General features: G+C 48.1%; 1 long non-coding RNA gene across 1 annotated transcript; it reads right to left on the bottom strand.

Annotated features, from left to right (window-relative positions):
- Positions 1–1,223: 1,223 nt before the first annotated feature.
- Positions 1,224–3,279, bottom strand: LOC140643069 (uncharacterized). Its single transcript, XR_012039474.1, has 2 exons — positions 2,972–3,279; positions 1,224–2,701 (listed from the first exon to the last, which is right to left on the bottom strand). It is a non-coding gene; the product is annotated as an uncharacterized lncRNA (long non-coding RNA).
- Positions 3,280–12,034: the final 8,755 nt, after the last annotated feature.

Below are 12,034 nucleotides of genomic sequence, written 5' to 3'. Positions count from 1 at the left end.
AGATCGATGTGTTTGGTTCCTCTCCAAACTTGCCAAAGATACATCTGGAATCCGTGGGGGGATGAGCAACCAAGTGGCGGGGAGGGGGGTCCTCCACAAGGAAGGAAGCACCAGGAATGGGACCCAAGTGTCCCTTGCCCCTGCGGTATGCCCCAGGTTTTAGCTCTCTTGTCCTATGGGACTCCGGCTGGCCTGTGTCCCACAGGGTGGGGATGAACAGCCCACTCACACAGTTCCACTTGACCTTTCGGAGGCGGCTTGTCCAGGAAATAGAAGTGAACTTCTCAGATCTTTCTGGGTCTGATGGTGAGTAATGTAGATTTACCCCTCAGAAGGCTCAGAAATAATTAGGAGTTAAATTTCTAATGGATTAAATTTCTTGTCCCAAATTATTGTTTTAAAAATGTAGGTTTCATCATCATCATCATCATCATCATCATCATCATCATCATTTATTTATTTTAGGTGCAGAGGGGCAGAGGGAGAGGGAGAGCATCTTCGGTAGACCACCCTCTGAACACAGAGCTCAACACGGGGCTTGATCCCATGGCCCTGAGAGCAGGACCTGAGCCCAAACCAAGAGTCGGATGCTTAACCGACTGCACCACCCAGGTGCCCCTAAAATATTGGTTTTATTATGATTCAGGTATGGGGAGGCCAACAGATGGGGAACTGACTGTCATTGAAGAGATGGTTTGTTACAGATCCTGGAAGAAGGGCCACGCGGGGAAGCACCAGGGTGGGTGAGGAGGCAGAGGGAGTGAGGGGAAACCATGGCCTTTACTGCTGTTTCTGTGGAAGGAATGGACAAGACGGGGCGTAGGGGGGAGCAGGCTTCAGATTGGCTAGTTTGACTAATTTCATAGACTAATTTCATTCACTGGTGCCTAGCGTCGGGCAGGTGGATGGTGCCAGGCCCCGAGTGTGAGAGACTGATAAAAGGAGGTGGTTGGTGTGCAGACTGTTTTTGCATTTGAAAAGCGTGCTCCGGGAGGGCCCACCAGTTCTGGAAGGGTCTGCAAAGCCTGGGTGGCAGACACATGGTTATGCCCAGCTTCGTCTGGCAGCTCACCAGAGGTTCTGCAAGGAAATAAATGGGCAAAAATAAAGAGCCAACAAAATAGATAGGCTCCCGATTTTATTTTTATTTTTACTTTTTTGCGAGACTATCAAATGTCCTTTGTTAAGCAGAGCCAAGCCGTCCGCCTGGCATGCCTGAGCAGGGAAAGGTTGTAAAATAGTATTCTGTAGCCCCAGTTTGATTTGAGTTTTTTTTTTTTTTTTTCCACTATCAGGTTCCTAAGGAGACATTAGAGTTCAAAGAGTAAATGTTTTTGGCCTTGTAAATTTGAGGGTAAAGAAACCAGACCTCAAAAATGTTGAAATCACAGTCTTGAGTTTCCTCCACCACATCGCACCTTGCTGGGTGCCAGCAGGAAGGCTTCTCCGTCCAGGGAGAGGGGCCTGCCATCGGGAGGGGTCTGTCTTCTGCAGGGAAGGTCATGGCTCCAGGGCCTTGGACATCGTGTTGGCCTCTCATGTGTCCCTTTTGAAGAGCCCCAGGTGGCTTTTTTTTTTTTTTAAAGATTTTTTATATTTATTCATGAGACACAGAGAGAGGCAGAGACATAGGCAGAGGGAGAAGCAGGCTCCCTGTGGGGAGCCCGATGTGGGACTGGATTCCAGGACCCCGGGATCACGACCTGAGCCAAAGGCAGACACTCAACTGCTGAGTCACCCAGATGTCTTTGCCCCAGGAGTTAATACAACATTAACACAGCCCCGACTCCACTCACACCGCCTGGCCTCTGGAGCAGATTTCGCAGGGTGCCGGTGCGGGCTGTTGGTTCTCAGAGTGTGGACCCCAGACCAGCAGCACTGGCCTCCCTGGGAACATGCTGGAAATGCTGGAGCTGCCTGATGAGAGGCTGGGGGGTGATGTTGAGGCATGATCACAGCCTGAGATCCACTGTGGTTTGTCTAGGATCCTCCACCCAAAAATGTTGACTCTGTTGGGCCAACTACTCCCATAGGCCTTAGTGGCAGCACCATGGTGATTTCATCAAGAAAATTCCACCTGTGCATCTTTTCTCAGCCATTGGATCCCTGGCCCAGAACTGCATGTGCCTCCTCTGTCACCAGGCAGGGCCTGAAATGCAAGACTTGCCGCGAAAGACCCCATAAGAAGTTCTGAGTGGGGAACAGAGTGGAAGAAACGCATGGAGAAAGACCCAGAGCCTGGGAGAGGGGATCCCCCTGGAGACGTAGACATTATTTGAGAACACAGCAGGGATCCGCTGGCTGTCCTAGACAGAGGTGGCACTGGAGGGATGTCACACATGTGCGGCAAAGGCGCTTCCTGGTTCTGAATGTTCGGGCAGGAGGGGATCCGACACTCACTCCCAGGAGGAGCCCTGCAGAAGTTTCGGGAAGCTCAGGCCCCATGAGGTGGAACAGGGGCATGTGCCGGAGCACCGCATGCTGGGCTCCTCTCCGAAACCCACGGAGGGCCCCTCACACCTCCTGCTTCGGGGTGGCATTGAGGGGACCGCAGTGGGACAGGGCCCGAGTGGAGGGAGACGTCAGGAATGGGCACCCGGTACTGCCTCCTAAAAAAATAAGCAGTTCTTGGTTATTTCTGGCAACTGTACCACGACTTTGGTTGTTCCCGTCCAACTCTTCATTATCGAGAATTCCTTCCCTGGAAGAGAGAACAAGCAGAGTTGCTGGGCTGTGAGCAAAAGTTGGAGTGCCGCCGGGTCCTCTTCATGAAGGCCAGACCCAGGGAGCCCCACAAAGCCTTTCTAAGTGGCTGTGCGAGCCCTGGTTTCCCGTATGAGGAGGCTTCACCCTGGTACCAAAAAAAAAAAAAAAAAAAAAAAAAAAAGAAAAGAAAAAAAGAAAAAAAAGTGTCCAGCAACTGTTCAGGGGACATTCAGAAGCGAGGAGGTCCTTACAGCCTGGTACTCACAGGTGATCAATCAGCGCTTGTTGGATGGATGGATGGATGGATGGATGGACGGACCGATGGACGGACGGATGGATGGACCGCCGGCTTCTGCGCCGAGAGGACAGGCCCCGGGGAAGAGCCTGCCCACTTCCCATTGGCTCTCCTGCAGCTGGCTTTGCCCACGCATCTTCTTCCTCTCCAAACCCTCCTCTCACTGCAGGGCTCTGTTCCAAGGCCGCCTACAGCACAAGCCCTTCCAAACACCGACTCATCATCCCTCCCAGTCCTGAATCCCACGTGGGCCTTCATCAGAGCTTTTAGCGCTTTCGGCTTCCTGTGCCGTTAATCACATTTTTCTCTTTTCTTCCCTAGGAGACTGTGAGTAATTGGAGAGCAGGGTCAGGGTCTGACTTTCTCTTTGCCTCCCCAAAGCAGTCCGCACAGGGTCACAGAGCGGAAAGCACGCGGTAGACCCGATAAAGGCTCTGAGAAGGCCTGCTTGGGGGGGGGTGGCGTGACTCGCACCTGCCGCTGGGTGGGGGGGGAGCCCGCCGCTAGGGGGCGCCCAAGGGGTGTGGGTGGGGTGAGGGAGCCCGGGCTGCGCGGCGCACCTGGGCCTCTCACCCGGGCCACCGTCTCATCTTGGGCATCACTTTGATCTGCTTCAGAGTCTCAAGGTGGGAGGTGACCTCCTGCCTCCAGGCTGGCCTCCGGCTGCCCCCCAACTCCCACATGGCAGCCAGAGTCACTTCTTTCCTTCCTTCCTTCCTTCCTTCCTTCCTTCCTTCCTTCCTTCCTTCCTTCCTTCCTTCCTCCCTCCCTCCATCTCTCTCTCTCTCTCTTTCTTTCTTTCTTTTTTCTTTCTTTCTTTCTTTCTTTCTTTCTTTCTTTCTTTCTTTCTTTCTTTCTTTCTTTCTTTCTTTCTTTCTTCTTTCTTTCTTTCTTTCTTTCTTTCTTTCTTTCTTTCTTTCTTCTTTCTCTTTCTTTTTTCTTTCTTTCTTCTTTCTCAGATTTTATTTATTTATTTGAGAGAGAGAGCGAACATAAGCAGGGGGAGGGGCAGAGCAAGAAGCAGACTCCCCACTGACCAGGGAGTCCCAGGTGGGGCTGGATCCCAGGACCCTGAGATCATGACCTGCGCCAAAGGCAGACTAGACTCTTCACTGACTGAGCTCTCCCTACCCCACCCCGTGCCCCTAGAATCATTTTTCTGAAGTCCGAATGCGATGATGTCTCTGGTCTGCTTCAAACTTCATAATGGCTGCCTACTGGCCACATGCTGGAGTCTAAACTGAGAGGCCTTTCCCAGTCCCCCTGCTTATCTCATTTATTTTGTCAGCTTCTGTCTTCCTTTACTAGAATGTAAGCGCCGCAAGGGCTGTGGTTTGTACGTGTTCACTACTGTGTTTGCAGCTTCTGGTGCCCAGCGAATTAGCTGAGTGAATGGATGGACGCCTCACCTCCTGCCAGGCCCTCCCATCTCCCTGCCCAGGGCTGGCCATACCGAACCACTCGCATTTCTGCTCAGGTCTGTTCTCTCTGTTTCTGGGGACGTGGCACGTGCTGTTTCCCGGATCTGGAAGATTCTGTCCCCTTGTGTTCAAGTGGCTGATTCCTTACTGTTTGGGTCCTTCCTGGGACACCTTTCCCCACCCCTCAAACCTGGCAAGGACACCTCTCTGTGTCCCCAGGGGGAAGCTATCGCAGTTGGAATAGTTGTCATTTATTAAGCAGACAGGCCAGGCTTTATCTACATTAATTTTTCAGACAGTATCTCATTTGTTGTCCCAAATAATACTCATACTCAACATATGGGGAAACTGAGGCTTGAGCACCTTCAATAACTTTCCTAAGTCACAAAGGAGTAGAGGCAGGGTTTGAACCCTATTATCTAGCTCTGGAAGCCACATTCTTATCTCTGAACTTGCTCTTCTAGGTCATTGAAGTTGCCTGTGTCCTTGTCTATCTTTTCTAGTAGATTATAGGCTCCTTGAGGTAGGGTCTCTACCCTATACACTATGGCTTTGTCTGGTGACTTGTGCTTAGCACGGATGACCTGACTTAGCACACATGAAGCACCCCATAGATACTTGGTGAATGAATGTACAAAGGACAGTGTTAAGGTTCTGAGCACATACAGACAAGGAAAATGGAGTCCCTGGCCCCCACCTCCACGTCCATCCAGGAAGCTCACCACCTACGCCTGGAGGGTCTATACTGGCTTTCCCCCAAGGGGCCATTGATCTACCCAGGTGTGTACCTGGTTGCCTCAAAGGAATCCATCCTTACAAATATTATTTGGAAAGCAGAGGTCTACAGCTTCCCCAATGTCAAAGATAGCAGATGAATGAATGAACAAAGCGCGCTGGCTGCTTGGCATTCATGGGAGGTGGGATGTTCTCAGGTGAACAAGGAGGATTTTCTCTGTAACCAAAGGAGGAGATTGGAGTCCTGTTCCAGGAATCACTCCCTCCTACAGTCAGAGATCAGAGTTTCCCTTCTCGAAGATCTGGTGCTGCCTGGCTCTGCTGCCTCTTTAGCCTTGAGCAAGAGCTCCTTTATCCCACTGTGAAGAGAACCCTCCCACCTCCGCTTGGAGATTTAGGTTTAATGTTATCTTCCAACAGTGAAGTAGGGGAGGCTGACAGTGTGCTGGGAGCAGGGAAGGTCACTTTCCGACTCTGGCACGGTTCAGAATGTTTTTTGTTCTTTGGAATTAGAGTTTCCTGTTTAAATGTCTGAGCGTCTGGGCACAGGGTGCTTGCTGAACTCTGACTAAGAGAAGCCTGTGATTGAATTATTTCAGACTATAATAAAAATATTTTAGGATGAAGTCCTTTGAGAATTCTGTCAAATGCTGAGTACACTTTTCTTGGTAAACACTTGAGTCTGCTGTGTCTTTTTGAGTCAGCTTTTACTCAGTGGTGTTCATCCTGAGGAAATTCAGACTTATCTTCAAAGTGATAAGCCCAGGTTGATTTCAGAAACCTCTTGGAGGGAAAGGAATCTGGTGATATCTCAGGAGCAGAGCTTCTTGTTTTAGCACAGCATTGCCCATCCACCCCCCCCTCCATCAACTCCCACCATCTTTAAAATAAATTACTATGATGCATTTGAATTACAATCTTCCAGGGGAGAAAACTTATGAAGAGGTTGCCCTCCAGTTCCCCTTCCTCTGTTCCACCAACCCTTCAATCCAGAGCATGTGGTGGTGGAGTGGGGTGATTGGGGGGAAATGGTGGGACCATGAGCCTCTTGACCTCCCCATGCTCACTGACCATACTGACTCCAGTATTTCTTCAATTACAATTGTTCTGCAGTAGCTCAAGGCAGATCCTCTGTTTTCTCCTGCGTAGGAGCAAATTAAGTAGACAAACAAAAATCTCTTAAGTAACGAGCATGAGTGAGATGCTGTGCTCTAGGAGGAGACACATCGATGGATTCAGCAGCATTTCCTTGCTCTCCAGAAGCTCATGGAACAAGTGCGGGCATAGCATTTCATAGACTGTATTTGCTTCTCCGGGCCACCCCGGCTTGTGGCTGCCACCGGTGAGAGTGCCACCGACGCACCTAAGAGTCTTGTCTAGTCTTAGATCTGTATCTGTTGGGATGGATTTGGCTGCAAGTAACAGAAAAACCAACAGAGAGTGGTTTGAACAAAAACTGGTGTTTATTTTTTCCTCACATTACTGGAAGCATAGAAGTTTGACAGCTTGAAGATGTCAGGATCAGTGACTCTTGAATTTCTGTCCTCTTCTCAGGGTCCCGGATGGCTGCTGCAGTGCCAGAAGTAGCACCTACATTCAAGGCAGGAAGAAGGAGAAGGGGAACTTCTGTTCTGTCTTTACCTTCACGGGGAAACTTTCCTGAGCTCCTGGTAGGCTTTTGCCTCATCTTCTAGAACAAAACTGTCCCATGGCATTCTGGAAAAGCCATATTCCAGCCTCGTGCACTCTGTTTTCTACTGTATAGGACAGCCTGTGAGCAGGTTTTCTTTTCCCACTGATTATGGCTCCGGTTTCCAGGGCTCCTAAGAACCTGGCAACATGTTTCTGTGGGTCGGATTGGAAGAGGGCTGGTGTGGCAATGCAGCATGTCCCTCTGCTGTCAGCCCCCAGCAGGTATGCCGACACCCGGATCCCATACCCAACCTCCCTTCCTTTGGGGCAGCTCCTTTCCCCAGTGAGAATATTATTTTGGAGGGGCAGCCCGTTGTCCTTGATTTGCCAGAGGGTGGATCTAGCATAAGGCCAGATGTCAGCCTCTACATGCAGTGCAGTGATCCCCGGGAGCTCACACAGGGGAGACCCAGGCATGATGGAATGTAGCAGAAGAATGGCTTGTAGGGTGGTTGTGTGTGCGGGTTGGTGGAAGGCTGGTAGGAAAAGGGTAAGGACACTGCGTGTGTCACAGGAGAAAGAACATTCGGTTCAGCCATTGATTTATTCCTTCATCCAACAAATATTAAGTTTTCCTTCCCTAACTAGCAGAAACAGACTTGTCTGTTGCCTGTGAGAGCTCATCTCATGAAGAAGACTGACAGAGATAACATAATGAGTGTGATAAAGTGCAAGACTGTGGAAGGTGCAAGAAGGAGAGGGGTGTGCTGCTGGAAGGGGCCACTGGCTCAGGGAGGTCAGAGCTGGATGCGTAGGGGTGAGGGGGTCTCACCAAGTGGACAGAGGGAAGGCTGAGCATTGAGTGGATCTGGAAAGGGCTGGCCGGGTTTGGGGAAAGGTGAGTGGTCCTGACATCCAAGAGAGGAGAGAATAAGCAAGGACTGGGACCACTATTTGCCAGCTCTGTGACAGGCAATTCTCACATTCTGAGCTTAAGTGTTGCTAGAACAGCTCTACAAGGTGAGAATTCCCTTAGTTTTGGCTCTCCTGAAGATGAATTCTGAGAGGAAGACTTGGATGCAGATAGTTGATGGGGAAGGTGATTCCAGGAAGCAGGAGGGAAGGAGACAGGAGAGGAAGGCAGGAAGTGAGGAAAAAACATGCAAAGGGTGATTTATGGAGATGACCTGCTGAGGCCACTGGGGTTCTTGTCCCCAGGGTCTCCTTGAAAGGCATATAGAATGCCCCTGTAACATTTTACTTGAAGGAATGGACACAGATCAGGAGTGAGGGGCCCCTGAAACACCTGCTACATGTATTATATTCATTTAAAAGATGAGGATCAGAAAATTTTAGCCTTTGCCCATTTTTTTTTACTGCCAGTAAATTACAGAGTAGGAATTTGAACCATGAAAAACTCAGACACTTACTGCCATATTATGCTAAAATGGATGTTAGCATGAATGTTGGTGTGATGTTTTTCTGACAGTCACTGATTATGCCAGACCTAAAAGTGATGCCAAGCCTGCTGCTGCCACAGCACCTGCATAAAGGGAGTCACCTCACTGGGAGCTAGTGAGGGATGACACTGTGCAAGCCACAGAGCAAACTAGTTGGCCTAACTCAAGTATAAAATAGTGAAAGGGATGACAACAGGGTCTGTGGTAGATGAATGATAGTTGGCAAAAAAAAAAAAAAAAAAAGATGGCAGAAAATTCTTTGCAAAGTCTCTCATCAGAAGTGGCATTTAAGTCTCTTCCTTCTAAATTCAGTCTGGTATTAGTGACTGGCATGGCCCATAGAATGAGGCAGAAGCAACTCTCTGGGCCGTTCAAAGTTTGCTCACAGGAATCTTCATAGCTCACAGCTGGGCGTCTTGGCTGGGACATTGCTTTTGGTGTCCTGAGCTGCCATATTAGATGTCCCTCTTCTCTGAGGCTGCCATGCTGGAGAGGCCCCAGGTAAGCCCTCTGCTCGAGAGTGTCAGCTGAGCCTGGCCTCCCAGTGGTCCCTGTCAAGGTGCCAGATGCATCAGAGACCCACCAGACCAGGCCTCTTCCAATCGAGTGCCACCAACCTCTGTTGATGCCACATGGAACAGATGAATCACCCCGCCGCCCATAGTTTTGACCTACAAAAGTGTAAGATGAAGTAATATTCTTGTTATTTTAAGTTTCTAAGTTTTGAAGTAATTTGTTCCTCAGCAGTAGATAACTGGAACATAGCCACTACTTTCTGTTTCCTGTTGTCACTGAAAAGGTGACGTACCATCTTTAAATTTAGGCCAAAATGCAGCTGTTTCGACTAGGTTCCGATATATACATATTTAGAAATCATTGAGAAGTTTGGGACCCTTTTTCTTTTTCTCCATGATCCTACATCTGGGATTTGAGATCAAACATCTGAAGAATCTGCCCCTAGGAGGAGAAAGCACACTCCGGTATCAGCATTGAGTTTGAGTGGAGGGCCTAAATCTTCACAGGCAATCTGTAAACATCTGCCTACAAAGCAGTAGGAACGATGCACATGGTAAGGAGGTTTCCAAGGGGTGTTAGCAGGTAAAGCAACGACTGTGGATGAGTTTTCTGAGAGAAAGTAAAGCTGAAAGTACAAGAAAAATTTGGGGGAATGCCCACAGCTGAAGAGGCCAGGGGTCTGAGGCGACCAGCTGGGTGCTTGGAAGGTGAGGAGCTGGTGTGCTGAGTTCACGTCCAGGTTCGAGGAGGGATTCCAGCAGGAAGCACTGGTGTCCCATGCCACAAGTGAGGTCCAGGAGACTGGCCATTTGGATGAGGCTGCTGCCTTCCTCACCTTGCAAGTAGCCTCATCACGATTTCTTGTGACCTCACTCACATAGGTATGTTGGAAAAAAGACATCTTTCACCAATTGTGTAACTAATTTAGTCAGGCATCTCACCTCTTTGGGGGCAAAGACATGACATGGTTTATAAATTTTTTCGATAACTACAGCCAGTTGTGTGTTGACGCACCCTTTTTCCTCTGGGTGGGGATCCCCCTAATGACTCATTGGTCCATTTCCATAACTTTTCAGTAATGTCGTGTTATTGCAACAGTCTAGTTCTGATTGCCAAGACTTAGTACTGTTTACTTAAAAAATCTAATCTCGTAACCTATGTCTTCCGTTTACCCATTGCTGTGTGTGTGTGTGTGTGTGTGTGTGTGTGTGTGTGTGTTGTATGCTTGTGCATATGGTAGGGTCTGTCATCTTATACCCTCTTGGTTTCTCCTGAATGCACACCTCTGTGTTGGTTGGGACTAGCAGGGGGAAAGAGAAAGGCCTCAAAGTTTCCATGGATGGCTGCTGTCCTTTTTCTACCGGCAGTCACTGCTGTTAGATCTTGCCCTTGCGGTGCTTTCCACCAACTGCTGGCTGTCTGGAGGTGGGACAGGGCACTGGTTGGTTTCTCAAGGGTCTTGGGGTGGGTGGTCTTATTTTTACACACTTGCTTGGTTTTTATCTTTTCTGGTTGAAGATCCCCAACCGGGGCTCCCTTCCCGAGGCATGCTTCCATTACAAGGCAAATCGGGCTTTTTTCTGAGTCCTTAGTAAATTCCAGCCATCCTGAAAGGGTCTTTCACAAATGTTACCTGATCAAATCCTCTTGACTCCACAGGGAATAGAGGCTGAGAAGGCGAAGTCTGCCCAGGCCACCCCCATGGTCAGTGGCCGTGCTGGGATTTTCATCCAGTTCTCTTCTTGTCTGATGTTTGTACACATTGTACACATCCTTGCAACTATCACTTCTGCTGTTGAGTCTCCTTTTAAAGATAACTCGGGATACCTGGGTGGCTCAGTGTCTGCCTTTGGCTCAGGTTGTGATTCCGGGGTCCAGGGATCTAGTCCCGCATCAGGCACCCTGCATGGAGCCTGCTTCTCCCTCTGCCTGAGTCTCTGCCTCTCTCTGTGTGTCTTTCATGAATAAATAAATAAATAAATAAATAAATAAATAAATAAATAAATATTTATAAAAAAAGGATGTGGTAACACAAAGTTCACACATTTTTCCAAATACAGCCGAAACTTGGTTTTGGAAAAACACACAATGTCCAACTCTGACAGCGGTGGCTTTGCTACTCTTTGACTCAGTGGGGGCAATGGGTGAATGTTGCCAACAAATGGCCACAGTGAATGGCTGTATTTCTTCTCAGGGTTATTATGGATAGGCTGACCTCTTTATCTTATAAATATCATAGAGGTGACTTTTCTGGAAGTCATTTTAAGGAAAAGTATAATCATAAATACTCCCAGAGAAGCACAGCTATAGATTCCTGCTCACTACTCATTTTTTTTCCCAGATCTTTTTGAAAGTCAGCAGCTTGCCATTTTTTCACTTGGAAGAACGGAGTCATTTGCAAAGTTATAGATTTTTTTGTGTACTCCCTTGTTTTGGATCATGTTGAAGTATTCATTTATCTCAAAAGTTGGTTTTGGTCTTCACATGTCCTGTTTATCATGATAAATGCCTGCTTTTCTACTGGCTGTAGTTTGAAGTTGTCAGGTTAGATTTGGGGCAGGTCTGAAGTAGGACCAGAATCCAGAGGAAACAATGACTTCCAGATGAGGTCATTTATCAAACCTGGGATTTCCACTCAGGCAAGTCAAGAATTGGCACCATAAGCTTGTACAATCATGAGGTAATTTAAATCAGATTTAATCAACATTCTAGAACATACTAGAGGGTGCCGCTTGATGTTTGACTGGGACAAGGACAATGAAATGGCTATTTAAATATCATTAAAGAAATAGATGGAAGTCATTCTTGAAGAGGTGGCATCTACTAAAATCCCAATAGATTCAAGTATGGTTGAATATTGTCACATCAATAAATGGATATCTGCAAGAGAATTTTCTTAAAGATTTTATTTATTTATTCATAAGAGACACAGAAGGATGGGAAGAGACACAGGCAGAAGGAGAAGCAGGCTTCCTGTCAGAAGCCTGATGCAGGACTCGATCCCAGGACCCAGGGATCATGACCTGAGCCAAAGGCAGATGCTCAACCCTGAACAAATCAGGGAGGGTGCACAGCAGATGCTGGCCACAAATTTTAGCCACCCAGGTGCCCCTGCAAGATAATTTTTAATGGTAGGAATGATATTCCTTTGAGTCAACATTGTAAAAATTATTTAACCAATTCTACCACAGGCCATTAAGCTGTTTCTAATGTTTAGTTGTTATAAACAGTGCCACAATAAACATCCTTGACTGCCGACGCCTATCTAC

This window comes from Canis lupus, chromosome 11 (assembly GCF_048164855.1).
Source record: "Canis lupus baileyi chromosome 11, mCanLup2.hap1, whole genome shotgun sequence".
Taxonomy (NCBI): domain Eukaryota; kingdom Metazoa; phylum Chordata; class Mammalia; order Carnivora; family Canidae; genus Canis; species Canis lupus.
The sequence above is the reverse complement of the archived record's forward strand: the minus strand, read 5'-3'. Positions and strand labels throughout refer to the sequence as shown.